General features: G+C 50.5%; 1 long non-coding RNA gene across 1 annotated transcript; it reads left to right on the top strand.

The window, feature by feature from the left end:
* The first annotated feature begins 22,894 nt into the window (after positions 1–22,894).
* On the top strand, positions 22,895–23,916 carry LOC121108418. The gene is made up of 3 exons (XR_005842924.1): positions 22,895–22,945; positions 23,608–23,771; positions 23,859–23,916. It is a non-coding gene; the product is annotated as an uncharacterized LOC121108418 (long non-coding RNA).
* The last annotated feature ends 495 nt before the right edge of the window (positions 23,917–24,411 follow it).

Here is a 24,411-nt window from a genome sequence, read left to right as displayed (position 1 = left end):
AAGGCTATGGCTGTGGGCTGTGCGTGCAGCAGAGCTGCGGGTTTGTTCCCATTTTGTCTGGCTGTGGGATGCCTGCAGCGAGAGCTGTGCTCCCGTAGTGTATGGTAGCAAAGAATCTCCAGCATTCGGGATGCTGCTGATGATCATGGCCAGCTTACTGGCTGTGGCTTTGTGATGCTTTTGAGTGAGGGCTTTTGGATGCTCCTGGATGCCTCGGCTGGTCCCCGCCAGCTCTCTCGTCTCTCCCGCCGTGTCCATTCCTGGCTCCCAGCTACGAGCTGGCCCTGCAGAGCATCTGCAGCCCTGTCAGCATCAGCATCCAGCAGCGGCAGGAGGAGCTCCTCCTGACCAACGCCAGGCAGTACTGCTCGGTCTGCAGGTTAGCTGCCATTTCCCTCTGGGTGTCTCTTGCAGAAGACTCATACAGCAGAGCATTTTCCTCATCTGCAGCTCGCAAATGCTACAAAAGCAGAAACAACCCAGGAAGCTGTGGGTTTGGGAGTCTGCATGGACATGCACTGTCTGTGTTTTCTGGTGCTCTGCCATCCTTTTTGTCCTTCTCCTTGCTTGTCCATATGCTGCTGAGGATTGGAAAGCTGCATGTCACATAATTCCCCAGAACCCAACTTAGGTGAGTGGTTGCCTGAACAGATAAGGTCCATGTACATATACAAATCTTTCCCATTGCAGAGCACGGCAGTGCTGCCAGACTTTGTTATGGCTCTTTAGGGCACCTTGCAGGCTGTGTGACATTTTCCTCTCACCTTTCCCTTTCTTTCCTCGAGGTTTTGCCTTGCTTTGCCCTTTTATTCCTGCTACCTTCCTCTGTGTTGCTCAGGTGTTGCCGTTCCTTTGTGAATATCAAATCCTGAAGCACTGCTGCTCCACATGAGAGCTGTCCTGTCAGGTTGCATTGCTTCACTTGTGAAGGCCCAGGGCATTTTTCTGGGGCCCTCGAGAATGGAAGGGAATGGCAGCGGGAGGCCTGAGTGGCTGGGGTGTAGCCTAAATTTTAGTCTTGACTGCGATGGTGACCTAAAGGCCTGCAAGTGAAGAAGGATCCTGGGATGGAACAAAGTATCCTGACAGTTTTGAGACAGCTTGTAGTTGTGGCTGTAGCCACAAGTGTTTTGTTTCGTAGAGGGAGCTCATCTGGGTTGTAGGTCTTGTTCTTGCGAAGACTTGTTCTGCAACAGGTGTTCCACTTGGGCTCCGTAGCACGTGCTGGCCATGCGGGTACAGCATGCAATGGAACAAACCCTGCAGGCCCTGGGGAGAGGCAAAGCAGGAGAGTGGCTGCCCCAGGGTGGGGATGAAAGGCAGAGTGCCCTTTGAAGCAGGGGATGCCCTGCTGGCTCTGCCGATCGCATCCACTGCTGGCACGTTCCTTCTTTCTCCTTTCTGGCAGTTTGCTGTCGAGCAGATTGAGGTGGAAGTCAAAGACTCAAATCCAATGTTGCGAAGCCACTGCAGATGCCAAATCCCTGCACGGGAGACCTGGCTGTGTGCAGGAGTTACTGCAGGATGAGGAGCTGCTATTGGTCTTCAAGCAGGTAGGAGTTTGTTATCCACGCATAATACCGTATGTATTTGTTGTTGCTGTTGTTTTAAAATCAGTGCCAGTATGCAGTCTGATCCGATGTGTTTGAAAAGTGTGGTGTAAGGATTGTCAGCTGAGAACAGCAGCAGAACATGGGGCTGTTGCAGGGGGAAGGCGTGGGGAAGGAAGCGGGGAAAGAAAAGGGAAAGCCTGGAGAAGGAATGGGGAAGGCACGGGGTGAAGGAAGGGGGCAAGACACGGGAATGGAGGGGAAAGGACAGAATACCTGTAGAGCAGCCTAAAAAGCAGTAACAAGCTCTGGGAGGACCGCGGAGTGCCAGATTCTGTGCTGGGTGTTTATCTGTGTGTGTACGTTGTCACTGTTTGTGCCTGGCTGCACTGCTCCAGCCCAGAGCCCGCTGCCTGCAGCTGCATCTTTGCTTCCTTCCCTCCTGCCCGGAGCCCCACGGGTGCTCCCACAACTCCCTTCCCACCCCCAAAATGCCAGAGAAGACATCTGGCAGTGGGATGGAGGAATCCCAGCAGCCCGTTTTCCTTCTGCCTGCAGCTCTCTCCTCCTCTGCCACACAGGGCTCCAGACTGTCCAATGGGAAAGACGTGGGGGAAAGGGAGTGCTGGCAGGAGCGACTGCTGTGGCCGACTGGGGAGGGTCTGCATCCCACGTGCCCTCCTGTGCTCTCTCTCCAGCTGCAGGAGGGCCAGAGAAGGGCAGATGAAAAGCTGCAGCTGAGCCTGATGGACCTGCACAGCTCTCGGGCTGTCTTCCAGAGGTAGCTGTGATTTACATTAGGTAGCTGTGAAATACATTAAAGCACGAAGAAGACAGAGGCTGAGTGAACACCAATATGGCGCTCTGCCTTCTGCCAACGTGCTTTAATTTTGTTGTTGTTAAATGTACTGGGCAGTTAAATTGTGGCATGTGAATATTGCAGAACAGTGCAACAGATGCTGGCAAAAAGTAATTTTTTTATCTTTTGTTTTTTATTATTATTATTTTCATTTTTGTAAAGCTCTTAGCACGCCCTCGATCCCGCCGAGGTTCTTTCCGCCGTCTCTGCCGCCACCTCGTGGCCAATGCGCGGAACTGCCGCTGTCCGCTGCTCAGTCCTGCAGGCGGCACAACGCGTGCGCGTAGGAATGCGGAAGTGGCTTCGTAACCGCTCTGTGCAGCTCATCCGCCGCTCTCTATTGTGATTAGTCCTCCAGGTCACAGCGAGCATGCGCCCGACGACTCCAAACCAGCAACTGTTGCTCCTAAGCGCTACGCGTGCGGGCGAGCTGCCGGTTCTCGGACCGCCGGCTCAGCCATCTCCTCCTTCTAAACCAGGATGTCCCTCATCTGTTTTCACTAGATGTGAAGGACAGGTGGGGTCAGGCATCTGCAGCTACCGAGATAGCCATCCCCATCACCTCTCAGTGCTCACGCAGCCAGAAGCAGCTGTACTGATAAGTTCAGACATCGTGCAGCTGAAACACAAACATCTGCCGTTCACTTGTGTGAACCTCTGTGTATGTATACTCTTTTGTACAGACTGCTGCTGGCCTGCTTGTGTTCAAAGAATTTCCACTGAAGTGGACTAAATATTTCTGTGGAATTGTATGTTGTTGTTTTTTTTTTTTGGCCTTGATCACCTGAAAGAAATGGATGAAATGATGTGGGGAGTTCAAGTACAATCAAATGTGAAAGACTATGAAGAGTGGGAGACCTATTTGGAAAGTAACAAGAAGGGGAGGGAGAACACGTCTGGTAGTAATAGCTTGGTGATGTTAAGTTGGTATAAATTAAGTGGGACGCACTGATGTATGCTGTATTCCTACCCACATCGACTTGGGTAGAATCTGTTCAGTGTAACGTCGCTACACTTGCCATATTGTGTTCTTTAGGAGCGTGTTGTGTAGAGGAATATGGGTAAAATGTCAGTGGGGGTACCTTCAGAACTACCACTACGTCAGTGACATTTGATGTTTTCCAAAGCATGAATCTTGTCCACACACAGTGCTTCTGTAAATGTTGGTATGGGTAAGTCTTGCAGTTCTTCTTTGCTCCAGTGCAGGTGCTGCTATTAGCAAGGATTTTGTGCTTTGTTTTAAGCGGAAGATGTTCAGGAATGCGTTAACTGTTGACTTGTCGTGGTTTTAGTTGTCTGAGTGTGTTCTTTTTTAGGATGGCATCGTTGCAGGATGTGACCCGTGCCCACCAGAGGGAGTATGAGAAACACGTGGAGAGCATTGACAGTTCAAAGATAACTGCCCAGGAATGAGAGAAGCCTTCAGATGCTGCTATGAGTTACAAATTCTACAGGGGGATGAGAACATACATAGAGAACTTAGTAAACTGTTTCAATGGAAAAGTACGTGTGTTTTCCTTCCCTTCGCTGCCACCCATTTCTTTAAGATGAGGAACCTGCATTCTCACAAGGCAAAAGTGAGATTTCTTATTTGGAATTGATGATGAGAGATGACCAGAAGTGGTGATGTGCAGAACGGTTGAAAATGTGTTTGTGTTGGGTATCTTCTGACAGTTTGCCACTCTTTTTTCTGCAGTGAAGTCATGAATTCGTTTATCCCAGAGTAAGTAGTACTGCGGGTCATGCATTAAACTCTTTGGATCTGTTCAGCAGCTTATTAGTGTGACTTATCTGTGTTTGAGACTGCCGTTGTGCAGCCCCTATTGGTGCTGTCTTTCAAAGCAGGTGATCATCTGCAGGCTGCCTATCGGGAATGTCCTCTAAACCATGCCCAGAAATTGTATGGGAGAGTACTCACAAAGGGCTGGGCGAGAAGAGGACAGGAACTATTTTAATGAGGAAGTACAGTTGATGAGGTTTTGATGTTTGTGCCATCCTACAGTCTAACTTTCCTAGCAGCTCATGCAGTCAAAAGGAAGTGTCCTGCCAAACACTCCAGAGAAGTATGCAGTAGTTGTGAGCTTTGCGACTGCTTTCTGACTGGTGACTGCTAAGATCACGTCCTGTGTCTGTGTGGGTGAACTACCTTGAGGTTAACAGTTACCTTGACATTAACCATTCTGTGTTGAGGGCGAAACCAGCGATGTTCTTACGCTGGGCTTAAGTCTTTTTAAATAGTCATTTCTACAGTGATAACAGGTAACTGAAGACAACTCTTGCTAACGAATAATACTGAGGTCAAGTACAAAAGAATCTTTTTGCTGCTATGGACCAAGGCCATCAACCTTACCTGTGTTATGAGGCTGGTGGCATGTAATCTTATGTAGCGTATGTTAGCAAATTGTTAATGAATTGGAAGGGTAACATGCTCTTTCTTTCCTTGGGGGGTGATGTGTGTATGTATGAGGGTACAGCTCATAGGCACAAGTAAAATTAATCTACTTCAAAATACTATTTATGATCGGTAGTTTTTTAGTGACTAATTGGCAGTAAGCTTGGAGAGAATAAATCCTGTTTTTTGAGTACTGAGATTGGATGGACATGGTATCTTTTAAGTTTAAAAAGGAGGTTCTAATGCACCCTCAGCCATCAGATATGCATGTTCTGTTCCTTCATTACTGCAGCTGCTCCAGTGTTCTCCTTTGGGATGGGACTTTACAGGAAGACACAGTCCGTGGTGTGGGATTGAGCAAGCTGCTGAATCGTTACCTTCTTCTGAACCTCTTCAACACACCAGCAGGGCCAGAAAACATAGAGAAGTGTGAAGAGGTGAAAGGTCTTATTTCCATGGGGACAGATGTAGTCTGAAGTGTAATTATTTAACATTTAAAGCTGTTTTTTTTGTTTGTTTCTTTGTTTTTTGATGACCTTGGTGTATTAAAGAATTTCAAAGCAAGCATTGGTTCCTAGGCTTTTAGGAATAACTGCTTAAAATGATGGTTTTGTTTTTTGAAGAGTAAACACTTCCAATAATAACTGAACTAGCCAAAAGGACAAATCTGCCAGAAGTGGTGTGACTTAGTTTTATTGAAAGCCCTTTTTTTTTCTTTTTTCTTTTCTTTCAGAATGCTCTCTGGGTGAACAGGTGGTTGCATGCTTCCCAGAAAGGTGGTTCCAAAATCATGGAAGTGGGTCAACTCTCCCCGAGTCAGTGAACTTCTGCCAGCATTTGGTTCAGTGAGTACGTATGCTTCACAGGAATAACCACAGGTAACAAACAACATGTTCTTTGGGATGCAGCACTTGCTCATATTCTTTATGTTCCTATTTCTTTTAGGGACGTGGTTCAATGGGCATGGTGGTGATGGGTTGACATTTGGACTAGATGATCTTTGTGGTTTTTTCCAACCTTAATGATTCTATGATTCTTAAATTCCTCAAGTCCTCATGCATTTAACACTTTCAGTGATGTACTTCCAACATCTATGTACAACTAAAGATGCAATCCATAATGTAAAATGGATCGCTTTTGCAGTACTAGTTCAGGCTAGTTTGAGGCTCTAGATGTTGGGTGCAGTTAATGGTCAGTGTAACTCAAGGCACGTTTTAGCTTTATTGATTTTGAAGTCAGGTGTGAATGTGTTGCTATGTCAACTTGTTTTTGTAATAGTGATGAAACTGAAGAAGTTGTTCTCCTGTTGGTGAAAGTCAAGGCTCTGCGTATTGCTGAAGAGCTCACTGAAGAGTGCAAACGGGAACATCTTAAATCTGTGATCAGGAAATAAGGATTTCTTTGAAGCAGCAGTTCTTTTACTGAAACAAGCCTGATGCTCACTCTACAAAAGTGGTCATGTTTAATGATTGGACTGCCTGCAGTTGTTTTACTGTGAAGTATTTTGCTTTTTTTTTTTTTTTTCGAAATGTCTTCTGATGCCAGGTGTTCTGGAATATATGACAAAGCCTCATTGCTTTGTTCTTTTGGGAAGGATGACTGCAGTAAGTGCCTGTAACGTTACCACTGCTGGTGAGCAGACAACTTTACAAGCTGTTTTCAGTACCACACCAAATCACTCTGACCCGGGAGTCACTGAACTCTAACTTATTGTCCACTTAATGAGATAACTCTACCAAACTCACAGTGAGTTCTTCATAGCTTTTTGATCCCGACACAGAAGCAGGAATTCTGCGTGCAGTGAGAAGTTTGATCTGTGAAGATCTACTGATGGTAAATGGCAGTTCAGGAAGGTAAGAAGTTGCACAGGAGAACATCTTAACTACACTTACTCTTCTCCAGAGTATGATTTGTAGTGGAGCTTTGTACTTGAGATACAGACTGGACTTTGTGCACACACCTGGAGTTGTCACCCGCCCTCATTTATCAGACAAGCAGAACAACAACTCCAGTTACCTTCTAGTAATCGGCTCTCTAAGGACATTTACCTTTTGCTTTCCTGTAAGACCCATTAAACCTCATTTTGTTGTACCCATGTTAGATTTCTAATGTTGTGTAACTTCGTATATGTGCAGTAAATATTACTGCTGCAGAATAAAAAGGATGTTTTACTGTAGAAACAGCAGTGCGCCACAAATTCTGCTAAGTTTGCTATTGCCTGCTTCTCTAAAATGTTATGTATGGGTCTTCCATTTAACTCTTGGGGGCTTTTATTCCCTATGGTTTTTCTGTTGTTTTTTATTACAGAATATGTATTTTTGTAAACTATTTTAATTGTAAATAGCATTCATCAGTGTTATAGACAACAATGACTTTTAAAATAAAAGCAAAACCATTATTTTGAAAAGTAAAGATGTTTTTGTGTTAATGAGACTTTTAACGCTTTCAAGTCTTGAACACGACAGGAATGTTATGTGAAGTATGGAAAAAAACTGTGGCACTGCTGGCGCTTCATTATCTGCAGGATTTAGGAGTTCTGTTGTAAGTAATTGTGCAGTTCTACTTTCCTGAGTGCAAAGAAAATACAACTGATAAGTAATCGGCTGAAGCATGTGATCTCCGTGCTTGCTTTTGTCTCCTCTGCTTCCTTATTCATGTGGAAAGTTGCTCCCAAAGAAATTAGTCTTGTGCTGCTGTGAAATTGGAATAGGTTCTATCACGCTTTACCTCTGTAGAGGCTTCTTCCAGTGGCTGCAGACGTCACTTGTCATGACTGGTAAGCAGGGGAAGGCGATTTTTACTGGAGCTCAGAAGCCCCATCCCAGTTGAGTATCTTTGAGAACCTACCGTGCCACTTTGTGGTGAACCTTGCACCCATTCACACAATCTGACTGGAGTAACAGCTAATCTGGCTTCATTCTTGCAAGCTGGTTTCAAAACGTTGGTATTACTGCTTTGTTGTCAGGTTACTATTGGTGCTTTATCAGATGTCATTTCAAAAGTGCCTTTACAGGACAGCTAAGCAGCACTTAGTCTCAGATTGTCCAGCTGGGCTTCTGTACATCTGCTTCCCTGCCATAGCCCCCTTCTGAACATCTTGAATGAAGCATTTTCACAATTGGCCCCTGTCTACTTGGCAAAGGCAGAAGAAACAGTTATTTGGAAGTGACAACACAATAACTGCAAACCCCTTCTATTAGCTGTGATTTAGAAGGGAAGGCAGAAGCAGGGCTGAACACTGAACACTGAACACTGTTTTCAGGAATGGACAGTTTAACATTCAGATGAGAACTGCTGAAATTTCACTGTCTTTTATTTGCATACGAAACTTGAAAACTGACAATTCTTACACTGGACTCAAAGCTGTTACTTGTTCAGCTCTTCACTTGCTCTCCTCCATATTTTTTTCTCTGTTTTTGAAGTATCATACTCTCACAGCATATCGAATTCCAGCCAGGGCTGCTTTCACTTCTGTGCTTCCTTCATTTTTTTCTCAAGTAGCTCAAATTTTTTTCCTTTTATGTTGTATTTCGGCCTCTCCCACCGTTTTGACCATGGTTGAGGTTTCATTCTGACCTGCAGCTAGAGGGAAAGATTTTTTGAAAAAAAGAAAAAAGGTATTAAAAGGTCAGAAGGTCAGAATTCTGACTGTGAAGCAAAGCAATGAGACAAGTGCTGCTTTAAGAGAAGAGAGCAGCCCGATCTGTCAGCAAACTAAGGGACTACTGGACACCAGTGGGAGAAAAGGGATTTTGGGTCTGTGTGGCTGTTACGTTTGTTCATGTACCTAAATAACACTGATTTATTACACCGTCCTTAAGTTGATATGCTGTTAACTCTCTTCTACGCTTCTTACTCTGTTACTTACTAAGGAAAGAAGAATAGGACAGCAGCCGTTCCTCCTTTTGCCTGTAAGCTAAGTTGGATAGCATTCTTTTACCAGTCTGCCAGACCTCCTGAGATGCAGATCTTGCTAACTGCTCCTTCCACCCCCCACATCAGTAGCATCAAGTTTCCATAGCGCTGGCTGTTCTGTCTGCACAGTGTAATACAGAGGCATCTGCAGGCCGTTACTCCTTGCACGTCTCCTAAGTTACCTACTGAGGAAGGCAAGTAAGTTGGTTATGAATGTTCTTTCCCAACAGGAGTAGCATTTAGGTACCAAATTTTACATGCTTGTATCACCTTGATAACTACCACAAGTAAAAGCTGTTTAACAGCCTTCCAGGCCATTGTAGAACGGCCACTTGAAAGAGACTCACAAGGATCATAGGAGTTCAACCCCTGCCTCCACATAAAACCAACCCCTGCCTTCACATAAAACCAGCCACACTATGTCTGAGAGTGGTGTCCAAAGGCTCCTTGAACTCTGGCATGTTTGGGCCTGGGCAACATGTTTCGTGCACGGTCAACCTCTGGTGCAGAAGCTTTTCCACCCTGACCCTTCCCTGATGCAGTCCTCCATCTGGCTCTGAAATGGAGCCCTGCAGAAACCCCAGGTGACTGCTCACCATCCTGATATAATCCTGGTATCAGTCAGAAAGTTGACTAAATTATCGCCTACGTTCCCACTAAAAAATTAAACTCCTGCCTTGTTTACAGGAATTTCTTCATGGTCTAAATGAGACACAGATGAAAAAAACACTTTTTTCATCACTTGATAGTAAAAGACAATAATTTTTTTCCTACTGTTTCTTACAAACAGCTGAAGAGAGCCTACAGGAGACACCACATTCAAGTGGTTATCTTGTGTTGGCAAAGCTTAAGGGGACTCTTAAAACTCTTTTCTGCTCCGATGAATTATACTGTGCCATAGAAATCTCCTTATGCTCTGGAGTTCAACTGTCTGGCAGCTAAGTTGCAGGCACACTTCCTGACACAGTACTGGCCAGAGGGCCACTACCAACAGATTATTTGCACGGGGTCACTGTGTTTCAGACAGCATGGAGACTTGGCCTCAGAGCCAGGGAATGGCTTGAACACCTCCAGGGACAACAATTCCACCACCTGCCTGGGCATTTTGAGAGGACATTTTTCCTAGTATCCAACCTGAACCTCCCCTGGCACAACTGAAGGCCATCACCTCTTGTCCTCCTGCTGCTCCTTGGGAGGAGAAGCTGACTCCCACCCAGACACAACCTCCTTTCAGGTAGTGCTGCAGAGAAATGAGGTTTCCTTTGAATCTCCTCCAGACTGAACACTCCCTGCTCCTTCAGACACTCCCACAATATTGTGCCCCAGATCCTTCACCACTCTGTTGCCCTTCTCTGGACGCGATCCAGGGCCCCAGTGCCTCTCTTGTAGTGAGGGGCCCAAAACTGAGCACAGCACTGGACGTGCAGTTCCACCAGTGCTGAGAACAGCCGGCAGATCGCTTCACCAGTCCTTCTGACTGCACTATTTCTGACACAGGCCAGGATGCTGCTGGCATTCTTGGCCACCTGGGCACACTGCTGGGTACGTGCAGCCAACTGTTGACCAATACCCCCAGTGTGCACAGTATCACATCGTCACTCTCCTCTCAGAGGCAGCACCGCCACTGTAAACACTGTGCCACTTAAAGCAATGCAGGTGGGTTTTGGAGACATGAAAAAATGCTTAGCACAAGAGGAATTCCATTTCACAAACAGGAATACCTGCACTCAGCTCCCAGCTGACCTCGAGATGTGAGGCAAAGGCAGAGGCAGGGCCCGTGTCTGTGTCACCTTCCGACACGCACTTTTCGAGTACCAATGCCTCAGAGCCCTGAGGAATCTGAGGGCGGCCCCCACCGCGGCCTACCCCTTCTACCTCCTCTCCTCTCTCTGCTTCTGCTTGTCAATAATGACGGGCTTCGGGGGCGGATGGAATTCTGTGAGCTCTCCATCGCCGTTCATTCGACACATCGAGGAAGAAAACCACCCGGTGAAGATAAAACGCTCAGAAAAACACCGTTCTCAAAAGGCACCGTTCCCCACAGCCTCGCAGCTCAAACCCCCCGCAGGCGGCCGCCATAGTGACTACGAGTACTTCCGGTCCGCCGGCGCCAGAGCGCAGGGTGGCTACGGCAAGCTCGGAGGGCCAAAACTGCCCTCAGCGCGAAGCGGAGCTGTGTGTCGCTCTACTCCTAACCCCTTCTGAGCTCTGTTCATGATCTAAGTAACCCGCGGGGATTAACGCATAAATTATTATAAACCTAGAGAAGAAGAGTGAGTTAGGACAGGTGGGAGACTAGTTTCATGTTAGAGGTTTAAGAAAACAGCATTAAGTACTGAAGGTCTGGGAGTACTTTATAGTCTCAGCTGGGTGATGTTATGCCCATGTAGCAAGAGATCTCAGATCAACATCCAAACAGGCAAGAAGGAAGAAGTGCGAGAAAAGCAGGAGTCCAATTCATGACTGAGGGACTCTGATCCTTGAAATCCTTCTGTTACTTTTGGCGGAGTACAAATATGAAGTGTGAAGATTGACTCCGAATTTCTGTAGTTCTACTATGGTGATAAATTCAATAGCTCCCCATACACAAGGTACCAACTAAGTCCAATTGGATGTGCTGGTCGGAAATAAAACACCAGGCTGTACCATATCCTCTAATGGAACATATCCTTACTGAAAAGAGAATAGCAGATGAGAGAGGTTTCAACATCAATTATTTGGTGCAGTCGTGAGGAGAAAGGCTTCAGGTTTGTTGTGACTCCTTCCATAGTCTCCAAATACGAGTTTTGTACATTTTCACAAGTTGGGAAACTTTACACCATTCTGAATTAGCAACACACCCACTCCAAACCTGTCCCGTTATGAAGCAAAGCCACCCAGGATTTATATCTGTTTTGTAAACTGAGTGATTAAATGATGCCAAGTGTGGAAAAAACTAAAAGGCTCGTCATTTTGGAAATTCTGCACAGCTGTTGTGAAACGCTTAATATGGAGACAGGGAAGGATTTCACTTCTGAGATGCTTGATGCTGTGTTGCAAAACTGTGTTATATGACGTATGATATATATATGTGCCCTGTGCCTTCACCGTGATGAAAGCAAACTGTGCTTAATTCTATGAGTAACCCCATCCGTTTCCATAAGACACTCTTTGGGGAAACATCAAAAACAACAACAAAAAAGGCATGAAGATCCATGTTATGCTGGAAAGATCCTCCAATTTGTATTTCATACTCTCTCCACCCAGTTTAGACAGATTTCTGTAGGTATAAATACATATATTGTTATGAATGTACAGGGAGGCAGTGTTCCCAAGTGGATAGAGCTCTAACTGGTCTCAGGGAAATATTGAATCTTTTCTCATTTCTGGCACAGCTTCCTAGTGCGTTCAGTCCTGGGCCCCTCACTAAAAGTGGGACCCTGAAAGCCTGAAGTGTGTCCAGAGAAGAGCAAGGAAGCTGTGAGGTTAGTTGTGAAGACCTTCTCCCAGTGAGTGGTCAGCCGCTGGAGTGGGCTGCCCAGGGAGGTGATAGAGTTCCTGTCCCTGCAGGTGTTCAAGGGACATTAGATGTTGTAGTGAGGGACGTGGCTTAGTGGGAAGGAAATGTTGGTGGTAGGTGGGTGTTTGGACTGGATAAACATCGAGGTCTTTTCCAACGTTGCTGATGCTGTGCTTATAGGAAAGGGATCTGCTGGGTGAGTGCTTTGCTAAGTCACGTTGTTTGAAAGCAGCACCTTGGCGGCAACCTTGATTTCCGCAGCCTTCTCTGAGCTTTGTGCCACGAGAGCTGTGCCGCTTCTCCCTGTGATGTGAGAGCATCTGGAAGGCCCTGCAAGAAGTCTGGGTAGGTGATGGCAGTGTCTCTTCCTTTCCCCCCCGGTGCTGGACATAGCGGGGAACGGGAGTGGGGGAAATCCCCCCCGGCTGAGTTCCTACCTCAGCAGAACGGAAGGGCTGTTCTGATGGGTGTATTTGAAGTGGAGTGAATCTGACGCTGATGAGAGAAACGAGGGGCCTGTGAAAAAAAGGAGCGTACTGCATTTTGTGGTGCAAGATGTTCTGGGAACTGCTGCTAACAATGCCCAGCAGGCTTCCTTTTTGCTGGGGAGAGGTTGAGCAAGGACTTCTTATATTAAAAGGTACATCCTGTCTTTCCTTTCCATTGACCTTTCATACGACTGCTTGAGAAATTGCTATTTCTTGCTGTAGAGAATGCACATGCACCCTGCACTAGTACCTGCACAAAGAATCTTCTAAACATCACTGTCCGTGTTGCTTTTTGGCACTGGGATGGAGCTGTGTGGAACACAGACTTGGCTGAATCTTCAGTTGGGTGCAGGGACGCATAATGCTCATCTTAGATGTCACGCTGACAGCAGCCGTAGAGAGGCAAATTTCATAGGGCTGCATGCTTTTTTTTTTTTTCCTTTTGTTTCAGTCCTAACCGGGGAAGCATAGAAGCGTTACCCAGACAGACTGAGCATTTGTCACCTGGGCTTTCTACAGATGCCATAGGCAGTGGAAGTCAGCATCGCAAGCATCCGTGAGAGCCCTGCAAAAGACTGGTGAGAGTTACCCTGGCGGCCTCCTTTGGCAACCTCAGGTCTCTGTAAGCTCTCAAGCTGTGTCATAAGTCCTCCCGTGGTGCTGACTCAGCTCTCCCTGTCTTTGGTGTAGGAGAGCTGGTCTTGAACTCCTTCCTGTTTCCTGCCTATCATCTGCTCCCTGCTTTGCCCACGGCCCAGTGAGCCTATTATTAATCGCCCTCAGATTTGCACGTGTGGATAAGAGCATCTGCTTATGTATGTTTGTTTTCTGCTTGTGGTGTCAGGCTGAGCGACAGCTCCCAGCCGAGCTTGTGGTGAGCGAGACACGGAGTAGCTGGAGACGGAGTTCTCTGTGTCACTAAAGCATGGGCTTGATGGCTGCCGTGAGCCAAAGCAAGAGAGTTTGTGTGTTTGATTTCTGTGTTGGGCTGAGCGGGTAGAGCAGGGCAAGGGGGCTGATTTGGACGTGCTGCTTTCCCAATACGGTGCTGTTGGCGTGGCAGTGCTTCTGGCGTTGCAAATTGTGTCAGATGTCAATGCATTCCTTGGAATCTGTTCAGTTGACTTGTGCAGGTTACATTCTGGAGCTGAACCCTTCCTGGCCGCTTGTGTGCATAGCCATGGCCTTTGCTTCTTTCTTGCCTTTTTTTCTTGGTTGCGTTTGGCACTGTGCAAGCCGTGAATTGCCAGGGAAGAGCTGGAAGTGCTCTGGAGTTGTGGGGGACAAAGTGCCAAGAAGCAGTGTGCAGCTTCAAAGCCCCAAAGTTTGGAGAGATGAGAGAGGCGCTGCCTGGTGCAGGACATGATGCGCTCTGCAAGGCGCTTTCCATGAAGACCTCAGATCTGCGCTCAAACTGCATCCAAGGAATGGATGTTTCACGCTGTCTTGTGAAGCTCAGGCACTGGGGGCAGCTTCCCCCCAAAGAAAAGGAGGAGGAAATGAGGTCGTCATGGAAGCCTAAAGGCAAAAATGCACTCGGGAAAGAAACTGGCGAAGCAGTCTAGTAGTAGTACTATGTATTTCTCTTCCTTTATTTCCATCCAGGTGCAAGAGATGGCTGCTCTAAGCCGCCCTTGGATGCCGAGAAGGACCCTAGTGTGGATTTGCCATAGGCCCAGCAAGAGGCTCAACAGGACCAAGCGCCGGGTCCTGCACTTTGGTCCCGACAAGCCCATGCCAGCTTCTCCAGGATTAGGCTGAGATTCCAACCACGCACTGATTTCTCGAACGCTGGGGTGCCCAGTTGGAATCCTGTGGTCTTGTGACGTGGTCTTGCCTCCCCACCTTGTCCGTCCATGGTGGAGCAGCCGGGTGGCCCTTAGTGATGTCATAAGCGGCTAGAATGAGGGGAGGAGCAGCGCGTGCTGCTTCCCTTCATTGGAGCGCTTGAGCTCGGCGTGAGTACGTGGCTTGTTGCACTTGTGCACTGATTGAGTCCCTTTGTCTTCATCCCGTCTTGCGCAGCGCCTTGTAGGTAAGCTGAGAGGGTGCGGGATAGACGGGTGGGCAGCGAGGGCTTGAGAAGTGCTGGCTGGCAGAGCTCCTAGGATCATATTGCTTAGGCTGGACCGTCAGAGGCCATTTTCCCCCAGGCCATCACTTCCAAAGCCATCCATCAAGGTGGCATTTGTCCCACAGTTCTTCCCTGGTTCTTTCCTTTGCTCAATTGTGCAAGCTCACTGACCTGCTCTTTCTCCCTCCCCTGCCCACCCTCCGCCTGCTCCATTGGTGCAGCTTTTGCTCGCGGAAGATCAGAGCAAAGTGACAAGGAACGGCTGCGGGTTCGAGGATCTTCTTCTCCCTTGTTCTGATCTCTTGCCAGGTACGTGCCATGTTTTGTATTGCCACATGGTTCAGCAGCCCGTGTTTAGTCACACCGTGTGTAGTAACACAGCCTTGTCCAGCTTGGATGTGACACTGGAAAAAACGTGTGGGTTTTCTCCACTTCCCCTCCAGCTCAGCCCTCGGCAGGGTGCTGTCTGTAGTGCTGGGAGTAGCTAGTGTGAAGGAAGGCAATCCCTTAGGCAAAGAGCCCTAGCCGCAGTTTGTGCAGAGCTGCAGAACATGAGCCAGGGGCAGAAGCGAGCATGCTTTGGCTGTGTGAGTGTGCCCGACAGCTGTAGGGAGCACAGCGGGCATTCAGGCAGAGGAAATGCGTGGGCAAGGCTGCGGCCGGCGCTGGTGGTGAGGCTGCTGCTGGGAGCCGGGGGCTGGGGAGCAGCTCCAGCCCCAGCAGTGACACCTCTCCCTGGCCTGCTACTGTGCTCTCAGCGTGCTGTGGGCAAATGCATCTGCTGCTTTGTGCCAGAGTCCCCATCTGCTAGCAGAGGGACAGCGACTTGGTCCAATGCTGCGTATTGCAACGGCTGTCCCGTCTGAGTAGACTGCACAGTGGTTGTTTCTAGAACACCTGCCTCCGCCAGTGGGCAACTGAGAGTAGATCTGAAGAAGACTCTCAATCCAGTGCTGTGTGAACACAGGAAATGTGATTCTTTTCTGTTGCAGCTTGTCGCGCCTGCTGTGATGGGCATCGCGAGCAGCGAGATCAGCCGTGGGCCTGACCGGGCGTTGATGGAGGTACAGTGTGAAGCTCTGCTTGGTCTCTGTTCCCTGACTTGAGCCAGCAGTGTGAGCCACAGGTGTGCTCTCCTGCTTTTCAAGAGAGAGAGCATCCTTCCGGATCTCTTGGTGTCACTGAAGAGCTGCCTTAAAAGCTTCATTGCCTTGCTAGTGGCATCAAGATGGCACCCTGAAATCCTCTTTGTTTGTCCTCAGCTCCTCACCATGGCCTGTGCTCTCTGTTTCAGCCTGAGAACCAGGGGAAGCCCTTGCTGGTCCAGGAGGAGCCATCTCTTAATATTCCAGCTATTGCTGCTGGCCATGTTATTAAGAGCTACGTTGCCCAGGCAGCGGATGAGCTCTCCTTGGAGGTAAGCAGTTAAAGAAGGCGTTCCTTGTTGTCACGGCCAGAGGAGTATACCGTGTGAATGCGTCAGGAATATTCTCAGACACCTTCAGAATGCCTTGTGAGGTGAAGCTCAGAAGATGCAGGTCCAGATAGGACTTGCACTGGGTTGGATGCAGGAAGGAGTTCAGCCATGTCTAAAAGATGGTTTCATTTGGCATGCTTGCACTGTATTCTGTGTGGTGTGTAAGGCAGTGGGTCTTGTACCTCCAAGCCCAGCTTTCCCACGGGAAATGCCTGAAGAGCTGCCCCGGTGCAATTGCTCTCAAGCTGTGCGCTCTTTGGCAGTGCAGAAGAAGGGTGCCATTTCAGCTGTGCTTTCCTCCCAGCTGCGCTGACACTGGGATTGATGTTGCAATCTCTTGCAGGTGGGAGACCTGGTGTGCGTTCTTGATATGCCAGCAAAGGAGCAGAGCCCCTGGTGGAGAGGCAAGCGTGGCTTTCAGGTAGGCACGAGCTTCAGACTCCTGGGCGCAATTGCAGTCAAGTCAGGAACGTCAGCTTTGAGCTGCTCGGCCTCCACAGGGTGGCTTCTGGACGTCAACAGCTTCCCTGTGTCGCTGTCAGAGGCCTTTCCCTTTGGCTCTGGGCTTGGGTGGGAAACTGTCTCCTCATGTGACTTAGAAGCAAGAGCCTCTCGTGCTCAATAGGCAGTCAGGAGTTGACCATCTCTGTCCATTGTACAAGCACGGGGGACAGAGCCATCTTCTCTGGAACCAATTATTGCTTTTGTAGGTCTTCTGGCTGCAAATGTTGAATGAGGGTTACTTTTCTGCAGGCCATTCTTTCTTGGTTGAACAGTTGAGGCCTGAGAAATGCTGCATTCAGTATTCCATCTCTCTTCTTGATCTTGTTCCAGGTTGGATTTTTCCCTGGTGAGTGCGTGGAGCTCATCAACGGAAAAATTCCTGAGGCCCTCATCAATTCAGCGCCAAAGCCAGGTACGGATGTTACATGTGATGGCGCAAGGAAATCAAATGGAGTCTTTTTCTGGGTGTGTTCTGTGTTGAATACCTCCTTTATCCATCCCACGTTCTCCTCTGTGTTGATGATCCTTCCTGCATCCCACGGGGCGTAGGGCTGCTGTTTTGTAGGCAGTGAGAATGAGGGCTTGGGCAAACGATAGGATCCTTGTAGAATGGCTTGGGATGGAAGGGACCTCAAGGATCATCAAGCTCCAACCCCCGTGCCTCAGGCAGGGCTGCCAACCTCCACTTCGAATGCCAGACTAGACCAGGCTGCCCAGGGCCCCATCCAACCTGGCCTTGGACTCCTCCAGGGACGGGGACAATCTGTTGTTGTAGGTACTTGTTGGCAATGTTCTTCCCGCTTTTACGTGCTCTGTCGAATGTGTGATGCTCAGCCTGGTCCCACTGAGCCCAACCTGAAATGAACTGGTTTCTTCCTTTTGTTGTGCAGTGCCAAAGAAGCGTGGCAAGCTCCTCAGCTTCCTTCGTTCCTTCGTGAAGGCCCGCCCAGAGGAACCGAAGCAGCGGGAGATGGAGCTGGAGAAGGAGAAGGGAGGGGTGTTTGGCTGTGACCTGGGAGAGCATCTTCTCCACTCTGGCCGTGATGGTAAGGAACAGCCCATTCCTGAGAGCTTCCTCCCTCTGTTGGGCATGTAAAGATGAAAGAAAGGGAGATCGTGTCTAGCAAGGGGCAGGTTGATAGCGGTGGAGAAGCGTGAGGTGGGAGTTATGGCTGAAAGGGAAGCTGAGGCTAATGCTCATAGGAGACCAGCACACTTTTATTTGCTTAAAGCCAAAGGTGTAAGCCAATCCCACGCTAGCCTGAAAACCAAGGAAGCCTTTTGGCCCAAGAGAGTGTAGTGCGTCAGTTTCCTAGCTCTTCTGGACATGAGGTTTCACGCCTCCATTGCGGTGGGAGCTGTGATGGGACTTGTGGCAGTGTCTCTGGCTTCCCCAGAATTACTTTCTGCAGGCTGCTTGGCAGGTCCTGGCATTTCTTGAAAGCCAAGAACACGTCCGTGTCCAGTTTCCTCCCCGGCTCCTGCCTGTCTGCGCCGTCTGCGACAGCCTTCTTTCTCCTCTACGGAGGAGGCAAGCAGTAGCCCGGCTGGGCTTAGTGGATGGGATGTGACAGGAGCAGCGGCTGAAGCAGGACTTGAATCAGGAGCTCGGCTAAGCACTGGCCCTTGTTCTGTAGTCCCCCAGGTCGTGCAGAGCTGCGCTGAGTTCATTGAGCAGCACGGCGTGGTGCAGGGGATCTACCGCCTGTCCGGCGTGGCGTCCAAGATCCAGAAGCTGCGGTAAGAGTGCTTCTGGACTGTATGTTGTCTTGCTTTGGAGTTGTTTTCCTCTTTCTCCAAGCCCTCTGTTCTTGTGTCCTTCTCTCCAGCCATGACTTTGAGTTGGAGCAGATTCCGGAGCTCACCGTCCGGGACATTCACAGCGTGAGCTCCCTGTGCAAGATGTACTTCAGGGAGCTCCCGACCCCTCTGCTGCCCGAGCAGCTGCATGGCAAGTTCTCGGTAAGCACAAGGCAATGGCCTTCATGTCCCTCTTCGTGGCCTGTCCCATACACACACACGCCTGCGCACCTTTTTTTGGTCTTTTTTCTGTTGAAGTTGGGGATTTGATGGACATCCAGTGGGTGTCTCTGTACAACAAGCAGCTCCTGCTTCCTGCACACCGCGTGCACCGTAACACCTGGTGTGTGCATCCTGCATTGGAAATGTGGGAGATGGGAGCAGCAGTGCCCTCTGCAGCTCTGAGGCCCTTTTTCTGTTAGCCCCATGCGCTTGACTCGCGTGATGTGTGTCTCATTCTCTTTCTGCTTTCTTCCAGGACGCTGTTTGTGCATCTACAGATGAGGAGCGGTTGGTCAGAATGCAGGAGGTCATCCAGCTGCTGCCCGCGCCTCACTACAGGTCAGAAAACTGCTGCCCTCAGTCTGGGGAGCTCAGCCCTGCTGCATTTCAGAAGGCGATGACGCGATGGCAGGCTTTGTCTCACGCTGGCAACGTGATGCCTGTGTGTGTTGAAGTGGTGGATGGCTGCGTGGGGTGAATGGATTGGGTCAGCTCCTGGGCACGGGGGCACGGCTGGTGCAGCTGATGGCTGCGGCTGTGCTGTGCTGGGGCTTGGTGCTGCAGTGTGGCACTTGGGAAAGCTTGATCTACTTGCTATTCCGTAGCAAGAACAAGCAGTGGCGTGAAGTCAGAATTGTTTGGTGAATGTGAGCACGGCGTGCTCAGTGGTGCTGAAGGTTTGGCTCTTGCTTTCCAGGACGCTGGAGTACCTGATCAGACACTTGGCTTGTCTTGCTGGGAGCTGCTCCATTACAAACATGCCCGCTAAGAACTTAGCGATTGTGTGGGCTCCCAACCTCTTCAGGTAAACTTCTTTTTCCATCTCAGCACAAGGCTTAGATCTGTTCTCCCCACGGGCACACTTTGGAGAGGAGGACAATTTGTGCTCTCTTGGTTTTGTCAGATGGGGCTGGTGTGTCCTTGATCACCCGGGAGAATGTCTTCAGTGGCATCAGTGCTTGCCCACTGCACTGGAAGTCTCCAGAGCCCAACTGGACAGCCTTTGGCTGTTTAAATGCCCAAACGTGGGGAAACGATCTCGGGTCAATGACTTCTCCAATCTGCCTTTTCTACAGATCCCAGCAGAACGAGGCTGCCTGCGCCAGCGGAAGAGCTGCCTGCGTGGAACTGCAGAGGCAGTCGGACGTGGTGGAGTTCATCATCAACCACACCGACGTCCTCTTCTGCTCCAGCTCCACGTCAGGCATCGGAGATGGAGCAGGTGAGCGTCTTCCTGCATGAGCTTTGTCTTGATGAGACACCTTGATCAAATGCAGGCCTTCTCCAGGATTGTTGAGATACGCTTTTGCTATCGAGGGGCCAGCAGACTTGCGGGCTTAGATGAGAACATGGCATCCTGTGGATGGATGCGAAGAATATCCAAGCTCAAAGTTGAGCATGAGAAAACCGTCCCTGTCATGGTGATGTTTTGCGTGCAGGTGAAGCTTGATGAAAGGGTTTTGACCTCCTCTTTTTCCAGTGGTTCGGATAAGCAAGGCTGAGAGATGTGCGGCACCTCCCCCAGAAGTGTGATGGCTGTGCCGCTGCTTTCTGATCCTCCGTCTTAGCTGTGGTCTTCCCTTCCAGGGCGCAGTTCTCCATCAGGTCCCACGTCTGAGCATGTGTCTTCTCCTGCCACCAAGCTGCTCACCCTGGAGGAGGCACAGGCACAGAGGGGAGGCCACAGCAGCTCTCCCGCTGTGACAGAGAGCAGGGACATGCAAGTGGAAGAAGGCCCTGCAGCTGCGCGGGGGAATTTCCACACAATCATTGACTTTCCGTCTGAAAGGTAAAGAGGACTTTCTTTTCCAGCAGCTTCCTATCAGACTTGGTTGGGTGGGCTTTTGTGGGTTTTTCTCCACTATTGCTAGTGCCACAACTTGCACAAGCTACGTGACGCTAATGGGGCGTGTGGTGGTGTACTGAATGTCCCCTCCCTTTGGACTCTGAGGTTTAACTAACACGCAGTTGCCCGATGGGCTCAGTTTAGCCACCAGAGTGGGCCTATTGCTAATGTATGTGTCAGAGATGCTTTTGAACTCCCTCTCTGACTGCACGGTTCCTCAGCAAGCAGTTACACCTCCAGCTCAATCAAAGCCCTCCCTTCGATGCTGTCCTGGACAGCTGTGCAGCCTCTGCTCGCATGCTCTGCATCTGGGTTGACATGGCTGAGGGGAATGTAGCCAGCAAGACTCCAGGGCTGAGCTCTAGGAATGGAACCGTCCTCAACCGTGTGAATCAGAGCGAGCTTCTAAGTTGTGTTTCACCAGAAATCAGGCAGTGCTCGGAACAAGCAAGTGTTGGTAAGAGCTCAGGGCAGCTCTTCCCTCACCCTGCACCATGCACGACTCACACCGCTCCCTCTTTTCTCCCTCCAGACCAAGTCCACCCAGCAGGGTGAAGGAATCCCCAGCATGCAGTTGGTGCTCCTGTTTCAGGCCCAGAAAACCATCCTCTGTGGCCAAACGCCAACTGCAGCGCGATGCCAGGGAGCCCTCGGAAACAGAGGTGGTGGTCCTGGCAGGTAAGGGTGCACATCCAGCTGTCAAAACCCTGCTTGTCAGCGCCATCGAATTCATGCTTGGAGTCCACACAAAAGAGAAAGACAAACAACAAAAGCGCAACAGTTCCTTTCGAGACAGTGCTCCTCCTGTTGCTATTGTCCTATTGGCTTTGTCCTACTGCCACTGCATAAGCAAATCTCAAGAACCACTCTCATCATTCAGCTTGTGCAAGTTTGCCACTAACTGTTTGCCTGTGTATCTACTCCTTCCTAGGTGAACCGAGCCCTCGTCCACGCAGAAGAGCCAGAGCGTATAGCGATGGTTCACTGTGTGCTTCCATGTATGGAGAGCTGCTAGGAAGCACGAATCGCTGCAGCTCGGATGACAGCCTGCCATATAACACCAGTGAGGGAATGAAGGTGTTGATCCAGGTGGAAGCCCTCATCTCTCCCGGCTGTGCAGAAGATGCTGACCTGAGCCTGCCAGAAACAACAGTCACCGAGCTGGACTGTGACGGGGCACCATTGCAGTGCAGCCCAGCCCAAGCACAGCCCGAGTGCCCCGACAGCAGCAGCTCCATGCAGGAGCAGGTCAGCGTCAGCCAGGAGGAGCCGAGCCTGGTGGAGGGGGCCGTAGAATCAGAGCTCCAGTCCCAGGCACCGGGCAGCAGCACGAGCTCTGAGCCCCTCTCTCCTTCACCAGAGACGATGAGTCCCATGTGTACACCGGACCTCTCAGCAATTGGCCCTCCTGTCTCTTAGGGAATAAAAGCACGCTGGTGCTGGATCAACGCCTTGACTGCCTTCTGAGTCTTCATTCCCAGGGATTGGGATGGATGCAAGCAACAGCAAGGCAGCTCATGTTGCAAGGCTATGGCTGTGGGCTGTGCGTGCAGCAGAGCTGCGGGTTTGTTCCCATTTTGTCTGGCTGTGGGATGCCTGCAGCGAGAGCTGTGCACCCGTAGTGTATGGTAGCAAAGAATCTCCAGCATCCAGGATGCTGCTCATGATCATGCCCAGCTTGCTGGCTGTGGCTTTGTGATGCTTTTGAGTGAGGGCTTTTGTATGCTCCTGGATGCCTCGGCTGGCCCCCGCCAGCTCTCTCCTCTCTCCCGCCGTGTCTATTCCTGGCTCTCAGCTACGAGCTGGCCCTGCAGAGCATCTGCAGCCCTGTCAGCATCAGCATCCAGCAGCGGCAGGAGGAGCTCCCCGTGAGCAGCATCTGCCCGTCCCTCCCCCGTTGTCTCATTGGTCAGCGGCAGCTCTGTCCGTCCCCCTGCGTCTCATTGGTCAGCGGCAGCTCTGTCCCTCCCCCGGCGTCTCATTGGTCAGCGGCAGCTCTGTCCCTCCCCCGTTGTCTCATTGGTCAGCGGCAGCTCTGTCCCTCCCCCGGGCTTTCATTGGTCAGCGGCAGCTCTGTCCCTCCTCCGGCGTCTCATTGGTCAGCGGCAGCTCCGCCGGCTCCCATTGGCTGAGCCGCCGTGCGCGGGAACGGCCGTTGGGAGCCGGCAGTGTCAGGCGCGGCTGTCGTCAGCGAAGCGCCGCTCCGGCAGCCCGGGCCGCCCCGCAGGAGAGCGCGGCGTCGGCCGGAGCTGTCCGGGCAGCAGCGAGCCGGAAGCCGCGGCACAACGGGAGCGAGTGCTGAGGACAGCTCCGCCGGAGGTGTGCGGGAGAACGGGAGCGGGAGAGGGAGAGGGGCCCTGCGCGGCCCCCCAAGCACACTGCCCTCCCCTCCCCCGTGGACCCCCCGTGGGGTTGGGCTGTGGGATTGGGATGAGGGCTGTGGGATGGGCCGTGGGTTTGGGACAGCCTCGGGTCCCCCAGCGCCAGAGTGCTGCTGCCAGCATCCGGGCTGTGGGGCCCCGCCAGCACCCCACCAACCCCTCCAGCGCTGCTCTCGGTGCCCCCAGAGCATTTGCATCCCCCCGGAACCGGGGCTAAGGTGGGCCTGTGGCTACTTGGAGCTGCGGGGAGGCTATAGGGGGATATAGGGCTACTGTCGGGGCTGTGCAGGGACTGTAAAGGCGTATGGGTCTATAAGGAGCTGAGGTGTACTCAAGGGGGTTCTGGGGCTGTGGTGAGCCATCGGAGGATTTGGGGCTATAGGTGGCTGTGGGGAGGTTATGGGCGGGGGGGTATATAGTCCGGGAGGTTGTGGATTGTCCTTCTCTGGAGATACTCCAAACCCAGCTGGATGTCTACAGTACAGCCTGCTGCATGGAGCCTTTTTTGCGGGGGGAGGGGTTGGGCTCAGTGATCTCCAGAGGTCCCTTCCAGCCCCTACAGTTTTGTGATTCTGTGATTGCAATTGTTGCTTCTTGCAGCAGTAGAGTGTTCAGAAGAGAGAAGAGAGACGGCGGCCGTGAACTGGCTTTCTATGGATGGTAAAGCTGTGCTGAGAACTGGGCTGACTATTGCAGCTGAAAATGCGTGCCAAGTGTGCAGATGCAGAGGAATAACGTTTCCCTGTAGGTGGAGCTTGTGTAAGGTAGGTGTCCTTGCTAGGTGAGCTTCTGCTTTAAAGCATCAAGTTGTAATTTTAAAAGTAAGGTTGCCAGTTCTTTTTTTCCCCAAGTGATTTTTTAGCCGGGAGAGATTGGAGGTGCTGTTTGGTGATGGAAGACGTAGAGAGGAAAAGCAAGTAAAAGGCATGCTGTGCATAGCCACCACATGCCATGGGCACCGTTGTCGTCCTGCACAAAGGAGGAGCAGCTCAGCAAGCTTGGCCTGGGCCGTGGGAGGAAGCATACAGACATCTGGACCAAGCGGAAACGAGTTAGTTGTGCAGGTTGGTTGTTTTCTGCTGTTTGTCCCACGTCCTGTTGCTCAGTGGTAGATCTGTTCACGTTCAGTGCTGGCAGGAATGTCCCCGAGCATTTTTGTTTCAGCTGTCGCAACGCTTTGTTCCCTTGCTGCTGGGCTGGGGCGTTTGAAGAATGATGCAGGTGCTGGTGCCCAGCCAGGCTTTGGGGCTGAGTCTGTGTAGCAGGGTATGTGTGTGGCAGGACTGAGGCTTGTGGGGGAGCATGCCAGGTGGAATCCAGTACTTTGCTCTTGTTCTCAGTGCTTGTTTTTGCTCAGGAGGGCAGGTGGTGAACCTCATGAAGCAATGCCTGCAGACGGGGTTT

Source organism: Gallus gallus, chromosome Z (assembly GCF_016699485.2).
Source record: "Gallus gallus isolate bGalGal1 chromosome Z, bGalGal1.mat.broiler.GRCg7b, whole genome shotgun sequence".
NCBI classification, from domain to species: Eukaryota; Metazoa; Chordata; class Aves; order Galliformes; family Phasianidae; genus Gallus; species Gallus gallus.
This window is presented reverse-complemented; position numbering and strand designations above follow the sequence as displayed.